This window comes from Camellia sinensis, chromosome 10, assembly GCF_055761805.1.
Source record: "Camellia sinensis isolate YWXY chromosome 10, ASM5576180v1, whole genome shotgun sequence".
Classification (NCBI taxonomy): domain Eukaryota; kingdom Viridiplantae; phylum Streptophyta; class Magnoliopsida; order Ericales; family Theaceae; genus Camellia; species Camellia sinensis.
The window spans coordinates 124,556,499-124,565,727 of record NC_138970.1 but is presented as its reverse complement, the minus strand read 5'-3'; positions in this window follow the sequence as shown (position 1 = coordinate 124,565,727).

The following is a 9,229-nucleotide window of genomic DNA, read 5'->3' as shown; positions in this document are numbered from 1 at the left end:
AATAAACTCGTATATTCAACTTGTAGAAGTGAATAACATTGCTCTCATTCGTATGCAAGTAAATACAACATGAGAACACTAAATAAATTGCCCTTGGGCTTACATCATTAAAAGTCAAGAAGAAGGGTATAACCCTTTTACATAAATGGCATTCCGCCAACACAAAAGAGGCCCCGTGGCCAACAAATAAGAAGATCCAAAACCTTGTAGCACATCCTGGCTATCACCTGAAAAAGATTCAACAACGTGGGATGAACATATAGTCCAGTAGAGATCTCAACATGATCCTCAACAATAACAACTTACAGATAGCTATGATCATGAATGTTCAATCTCATATTAGAATAGTAATGTGGCAGTTTATACAAAATATACATAAGTATGAACTTTTCTCGAAAACAGCCATTTCATTCAACGCTATAAGCGGTTCACCTTCTTTCCTTTTAATTATCTATTTTTCCAAACTTTCATGACTATAACAGTTTTTTTTTTTTTTTTAAAAAAAAAAACAATTTCACCAAGCCCATTACTCTTCCCCCATTTTCCGTACTTACAACAAAATGACCTTTTTTGAAAACATGTTCACAAATACCCCACTTTCCTTCACACTTTCCAAAATCTCAAAATGGTATTTTGGTTTGTTCCTAATACATTCATATCAATACATGCATGCCTTAAATAAAAGGGAAATAACAAATCATCAACATGTATATAATCCACAAATGAGGCAGCTCAGCCTTTCAAAACTATAACCATCGCAACCCATAACATACTCAGATACACTGACGATAACAATTAAAACTCTGCTCTACCGGCTATATGCACAGTAGCTAAGGATATGCCAAAGCGATAAGCGAGATAATAACTCATTTTAAACATTTCATACCTCATAATAGATACACATTTTAGTCCTGTATCAATCTCAGACAAAAACACTTCCATACTTCACAAATGATACACATTTTGGTGTTGTATCAATATCAAATAGAAACACTTCTATACTTCACAAATGATACACATTGTAGTGCTGTATCAATGTCAAACAGTTTCCGGTTTAGAGGTCCATCCCCTATCTTCCCCTAAACCGTGGAGTACATCCCCTATCTCCTCCCACACAACATAATGTATATAAACAATTATCATATACAAATTCCTCAATACAACAAAGCATCAATAACAAGTGTAATACATACACATAAACTATTCAATAATGTTTAGCCAACACAAGTGTTACGCATACATCACAATTCAACACACCAATGTCATCCTCCACCGATGACCAAGGACAAACCTCTAGATGCATGTATTCAGTACACCTAATAAAAGAGACTCAACTCTCAAGCAAACCTTAAACCCAACAACGACACTAGTACGATAGGTAAGGATAAAACCCCCAAATATGTGTATTCGACACTCATGATACAATAGTTTAATTCTCAAATTTATTTTCCGAGACTCACATAGAGTTAACATTTCATTTACCATTTTCAAGATCAACTTCATAATTTTCTTAAGACAACATGTTCCATCACTTATTCCAAAAACACTTTTCCCTTTTCACAAAACCAATTACATTCTCTTCATTTTACAAAATCAATTCCATGGATAATAAGCCATAACCCAACTTGATTCAATACGTTCATTTCAAAATAACCCCAATACCATAATTAATCCCTTAACTGTTAACACCTTCTACACAACTCATATTAACAATAGAAATTTACCAACATTGTTCAACCGTAAATCCTTTTTATTTTACCAAATCAAAATATAATTTAGGGCTTTCTCTTCTTTCAACAATAACTTGCTAATTTTACTCTCTAATTAGTCCAAACCACAGTCAGTGATAACAAAACCATTCTCAAACAACCAACCCTAGGTTCCCCTCATGATTTTCAAACAAATCCAACACGGATATGATTTTCATGCAATACAAAACTACCACATGTCTATCTATAGACGGAGTATTGAAAAGGAACGAAGAAATCCCTACCTCAAATGGAGAGACCAAATGGAGGAGATGAAGGCCAAAAACCAAAGTGCTCCAAATCGCCAAACTTTCAGATAAAAAATAAAGCCCTCAACCCACTCTACCTTTCTTACAAAGGACTTAGTATAGATTTACACTAGAGGGAGATGAAAACCTAGAGAGAAGGTGTGTAGGGAGAGAGAGAAGATGGTTCTAGGGTTTTGAAATTAAAAGGGAGATGAACAAGTGATATTGAAAGGTTGTTATTAAAGCCCATTAATTGGAAAATGAAAGGACAAGTTAGAATTAAATGAACACTAACTAGCATTAAATGAACACTAACTAGAATTAAATGAACACTAGTTAGAAATATGAATGGACAAGTTTGTCATAAAATCCCACTAATGGAATATGAATGGATCACTAATTCGAATTGAATGAACCATTATGAAAATTTAATAGACACTAGTTGGAATTAAATGGACATCAACCCTTGGTTTCCAAACACAACTAACCTGTTTTAAACCTACCCAACACGACCAAAGACTCATATACAAAGAGTAAAGGATGGAAACAGGAAAAAGACAACAATACATCCACGGAACCGAGTCTGAAATACAATTAAACAATGAAGGGAAAATCGAGATCGCTATAGGGCGACAGGAATGGGCTACATAGGAGTGCGATGGAGGATCCGGATTCTGGGACGAGGGGGCGATCTTTTACAACGACCATGCGCAGTTACCCCGCGGCTGTGGCGGCGGAGATCCAGAGCAGGCGACAAGCCGCCACACCATCCTCCACAAATTCAAAGAGTTCATACGAAGCTACGCACACAAAGACCATCCCAATGTCTTCCTCTGCAAAGAAAGCCTCGTTCAAAACCTTAAATTCCTCCAAGTCGATCTCACTGATCTCTGCAAATACGACAATCTCGACGAACTGTTTCGCAACTCCCCCGCCGATTATCTTCCCCTGTTTGAAACTACGGCAGCTGAAGTTCTGGCCAGTTTGAGATTGAAAGTAGCTGGAGAGACCGGAGAAATTGAGGAACTAGAGATCTCGTGGGTTGAGCTGGTTCTGGAATCTGGATAGCCTAGTTCAGCACTGGGTTCATCGGGATCGTCTAGAAGCTTATCATGTTAAGTGTGTGGCGAAAGATGAGTCATTTGTTGAGTCTGGAAATAGCTGGACTTACAAGTGCCGTAAGAGTTCAAAATTCCATTGTTTTTGCTGTCTAAAAGCTCTGTGTGAACACTGCGTCACTACTGCAGAGTTTGCACGTGTTAGAAGGAACAAAGGGTTTTGTAATCACTACTTAAAACTTGCACTACTTCGGGAAGAGAATATGGATGTCGACTTTGATGATGGTGTGTTGCTTCACTGTATTGATGATTTTGAACTACCAGAGGAGGAGATATTAGAAAATGAGTTAGATGAGGAAGAGGAAAACTATTTCCTTAAATAGTAGCACCACAGCCAGTTGACTCTCTTTGTATAGTACGAGAATACATTCCATGAATATATGCACCTGCTAGAAATTTCAGCAACATAGTCATGTACCGCTTCACAGCAAACCTTGCCTACAAAGCTCGTATTTCCAGGAACACCACTCAACAGATTGGTAGTAGATTGAGTTGGAGCAGAGATTATGCAGCCAAAGATATCACATTTGGCGTGGTGGCTCGGACTTGATGCTACAGGGTATTGAAGAGATTGCTAATACTGTTAAAGTAACCATGGGCCCCAAGGGTCGGATTGTGGTGATTGAACAAAGCTTTGGTGGTCCCAAAGTGATAAAAGATTGTGCACACAAGGTCAAATTTTGGTTCACTAGTATTGTGTCTCGATGATCTTGGACTGCATGGTATTGGAATTGTAATTGGGAAGCTGGATTTATATGTTGCTGCACATTTGGCTGCAATTCCACTTGTTCAGGTTTTAGACCCATGTTCTTGAGGCAATAGTAAAGAGTTTGGTGCGAGTAACATTTTGATTAGTGGAGATCAAAATTCGACAAAATCAAAAATTTGGATTTTTACGTGTTTCCTCGTCAAACTTGAGGTAGAGATTTTCTACACTCTAATATGGCTTTTAGCTTAGTTATTTGCTATTGTGTATAGATGATGAGATTTGGTTGTGGTTTGGACAAATCTAAGATTTGGGTGTGAAATGAAAAAAAGAGGGGGCTTTGATGAATATGTGGTAAATGAGTATGGGGTTTGAATATAAGATCTTGGTGTACCAAAATAGTTGATTTTGGGTGTTTGGGTCAATATTGGAAAAAGAGATATTTTTGCCCTAATTTGATAAAATGATTATTTGGTATAAATAATTGGAATTAACATTGAATATGTTAAATTGGATGGTTATTTATATAGGTAGTGAAATTGGATATGTATTATCTCACACCTTTTGAAGTTTTAAATAATTATTTATCTTGAGATTTAATACATGTCTAGAGATAAATGTATTGGGCCATCGGTGGAGGATAATCATGATTGTTGTAGAAATTGTATGAGGATTAGACGATTTTATGCTAATCTATTGATTGGTTGTCATTGAATATGACCGTACTATAAATACATTGTATATGTATGTTTATTGGGAGGAGATAGGGGATGTACTCCATATATGATTATGTTTATAAATACATTGCATATGTATATTTGTTTAGGAGGAGAAAGGGGATGGATTCCATTTAAAGCAAGTTGGCCGGAGTGTCCTGAGTGAAAGACCCAAAATTTTATATAAAAATGGGTGCCGAGTCCTTCGGATGAAATATCCGTAAAATGGCATATTTGAGAAAATATAAATGGGTGCCGAGTCCTTCGGATGAAATATCCGTAAAATGGCATATTTGAGAAACTATACATGGGTGCCGATTCCCGCAGACGAAATATCCGTGAAAGGGCAAGTTTCAAGTGTTTATGTGTGTTTTGCATAAATGGAAAACCATTGAGTTGTAGTCTCATTTTGGTTGTTGAAAGATAATGAATTTAACTCATGAACTGAGTAGTATATATATGAACTGGAAATGAATTGAGGGAAAATGGATTAAGATTAGTCTTAGTGGTATATGGGTATGCAGGCCTTATGGATGCTTCCATATCGGTATTGTTTATGTACGTGGTATTTATACCTTTGCTAAACCTCATAAATTGTGTTAGATTATTTCTACTGGTCTGTTGGCTCACCCTGTACGGGAATATCATTTTCAGGTGCAAGTGAGATGTTTCCTCCAAGGCAATAGCATGGATTGACTTTCGGGAAGCAAGAGCTTCTTATTTATGCTTTATGTGTGTATGTTTGTTATTTGTAAAGCCGAGGGCTTAAGATGTAATGAGCGATACTCAATTTGTGTAACCAAGCAATGACTTGGAAAGATGTAAGTCTACATAGTATTTAACTAGTTGTTAAACTGTGAACTCTGATATATGAAAGTATGTTGTTTCTCATATTTATTCTGCATATGAATTATCTTTATTTTATTATTTTGGGGACGTTACAATAATCTTGAGAAAAAAAAATTAACATGTATTGATTTATGCCCAAACACTGCCATATATTTTCCCATTTCATGTCTTATTGTGTAGAAGAGGGGAGGGAGGGATGGGGGGAGGGAAGAAAACTAACCGAGAAAAAATAATCTGAGCCATTGGCGTCTGTCTTCGTTGTCATCACCTTCATCATCATTACCCAGGGTGTTTGAAGTGTAGGATTGGTGTATGTCCCAACACAAGCTTAAGAAATGATTTTTCAATGGACGAAATAGAACATTAAAAAATTACAATACCTGAAGAAACTCATGATCATGCTTTCGATATTGGTCTTCTCCAACGAGCTCAACACGGTCAACACAACAAATATAATAAACCCCTGCAAGTGCCTGCGAAAATTCAAATTCAAATTCAAATTCAAATTCAAATTCAAATTCAAATTCAAACTGAAACTCAAAAAGAAACTGATTTCAATTTCGATTTACATTTCATTCATGAGATTAAGTCGATTCAATTCGAACTACAACGAATGACTCACGTCCATATGTTTAGGGTTTCGTTGTGCCAAGCGAAGACGCTGAACAGCGTCTCCTTCAATGGCCATTTACACCGGTAAAAGTCCAATATGAACTCATTGTCCTTCAAGTACTCAGGAAAGCTCTGGTACTTCACCAATCGCCTCTCGAATCCCTGCTTCATGTTTTGGCCTGAGTCAACTCGGCCAGCTCTCTCCTCTTCGCCATTACCACTGAGCTTTGCGTTGTTCTCGCCTCTCCGTTTCATCTTCACCAGAAAATACCCCAACGTTTCTCTGTTTCTGGTGAGCTATTCACTGGAAATATCTCTATTTTTCGACGCCTCTCTCTCTCTCTCTCTCTCGCTCGCTCCCTCCTCTTATCTCAAAATCTATATATATGCAATTATTTATTTTTGTGAATGTATAGTAGTAGATAATATATGTATATATGTGTGTATGTATGTCAAGCTGGTGCTGAGATTGGATCTTCAGAGAATTTATAGCTAGCGAGGAACGTGTGATCGAATTAAATAGAAAATGATTTCTTTTCTTTTTGTTTAAAATAATAATAATTAGAAAAAGAAGTAATTACTTGTACAAATAAATAATCAGCCAAGTGGAAAAGCATGAATGGCCACGTGTCAGAATTTGGTTGATTTGACTATGGAACAAAAGTTAATAAGTGAATGTATGCGACACGTCGTTTCGGTTTTCCAAAAATATTTTGCAGAAAATTTTATTTTATTAGTTTTTGTATTTTTTTATTTTTACTAAATTTTTTAAATATTTTAAGTCATTTTAAAAATTTTTAGACACAGTTAACATAAAAACATATAAAAAGTATAATTTTGGGAATTATTTTTTTTTAAATTCACTAAATTCATTATTAATTTAACACACACTTGCACTTTCATTAGTTACTGGCAACAATCTTTGCACAATGTTAGAGTTTCTTGAGTTTGTTTGATTGAAATTTTGTTATTGGAATTATGGTTGTTATTAATTTGCAATATGATATAATATTTTAGGGAAAAAAAATAAACCAAAGCAAATGTGATGGTAACATATTTGGAATACTGGGATTAGAGGGAATTGGCATTTGAAAATGGAATTTTATTTGTTGGGATTTGGAATTAATAAAATCTTTTCTAGTCATATTACCCAAACTACACATGACATCTTTGGTTTTGATCTAATCTTATCTAATGTTATTGCTTCTTGTAGTGAAGCAAAAGCAGGCACTGAGGAACAGGGAAGTGGGTTGCAATAAAACTAACATGCAATAATAATCACGTACATGATGGGATAGAGTGAATAAAAACTGACATAAAAAGAAATCATAATAATAATCACTATATTTTATTTTAGTTTTTTAAATTCAGTTTATTAAAAATTAATTTTTTTTGTATTTTTTTGTTTTTAATAAATATTTTAAAAATTTTAAACAATTTTTTTACTTTTTTAGATGCACTTTACTTAGATGTATGTAAATCGTAAAATATTTGTCAAAAAATATTCTAAAAAATTAATAAATACACAAAAATACAAAAAATGTATTGAGTTTTCAATTTTTTTTTTTTTTTTTAATTTTTAGTATTTAATGAATTTTTTAAAGATTTTTTCACAAATATTATACTGTTTAAGTGTATTTATGTTAGGTGTGTCGAAAAATTAAAAAACAATTGCTTAAAATATTAAAAAAAATTCATTGAAAAGAAATAAAAATACGGAGAATAAAAAAAATAGAATTTTCTAAAAAATATTTTTTGAAAATAAAAACCAAACAAGCAAGTAATTAATCACACCAAATCTTGACTAGCGATTCTACCATTGCTCATATATTATTCAAAAAAGAACCCAAATGCAGTACACACTCATTTCATATGGGTTTTTTGGTTACATTTAGTGTACACTTGAATGAGCCACAATACAGCAACAATGAGTCCCACCATGTGTATTAGAGACACACGGAGATTCAACTGGAGACATGGGATTTGATTACGGCATGGTTTGACACAGTCCACATTCGTCTTGCAACAACTTTCGGCAAAACCACAATCACTGCTCTGTCCATCTGTAGTATCCAACACCCAAAAATGAAAAAAAAAATTGTAACAACTCAATAGAAACCTAAAATACTAGTAACTAAAAATTACAAAATCAACCCAGAACCACATAAGCTCTCACAATCGTATTGTGTGATCTTTAAGCTTGTGAGAAGTTTACTCTTTTAATATAAATAACATTAAGTATCATGAAAAATATTTCTAGAAATATTTCATGAAAAATTTCAATCATTTGATCAGTGCATGGTATCTAAAAGGTGGAGAATTTTCATAAAATTTTTCATGATTTTTTTTTCATGATGTCTAATATTACTCTTTTGATAATAAAACTAGAAATGAGAGAATGAGAGAGAGAGAGAGAGAGAGAGAGAGAGAGAGAGAGAGAGAGAGAGGTGTTACAACTGGATTGAGCGATGAGGACAAGAGAGAGAATGAGAATAGAAGCCAATTAAAGCTTTGTTGAAGCCATTATTGTCTTAGCAATGAGATTATGAAATTATGCACAAAATGATTGGGACATTAGCTTATTTATTCTGAGAACAATGCAAAATTTTTGTTGCTTCAATTCCCGTAAAATCCTCCATCTTTTGATATAGGTATGAAATTATGAAAATTCAAAATTTAATATAATGGATTTGCATTTCTTTTTTAGTGTCTTTGGTTGCTATCATAATTTTGAGATGGCAAATCAAAATTCTAGTTGATTTGCAGTTTTGCTCCTTTGAATGTTCCCATCGGTAGATGCTGGATGTGAAATTGATTTTCTTTCAAAAGTAATTTTTATTTATTAATACTAGCAGGGCACGTGTGCTACACAAGAGTTGAAAAAAAATATTTATTAAATTAATGTAAGTGTAAATAAAATGTATAAAATACTTTTTTTTATTAAGTTTAATAACTAAAATATTACTTTTTCATCAGTTTTACTTAACAAGAATAAGTAACCGATTTAGACTGAAAATAAACTACTGTAAAAGATTAAGATTTAAATTAATAAAATTAAAATTTTAGTATTTATTTTTTTACAAGAGTCAAACCTTGAAAATTTTCTTTTATAATTTTTCCAAAATGTTTTGTAAGACACTATATTTTCCATAATGCACTGATTGTAATCTTTTTGCATTAGATTTTCATATTAAATCACTTTGTTCTATTTTCATATTAAAATTTTCAAAAT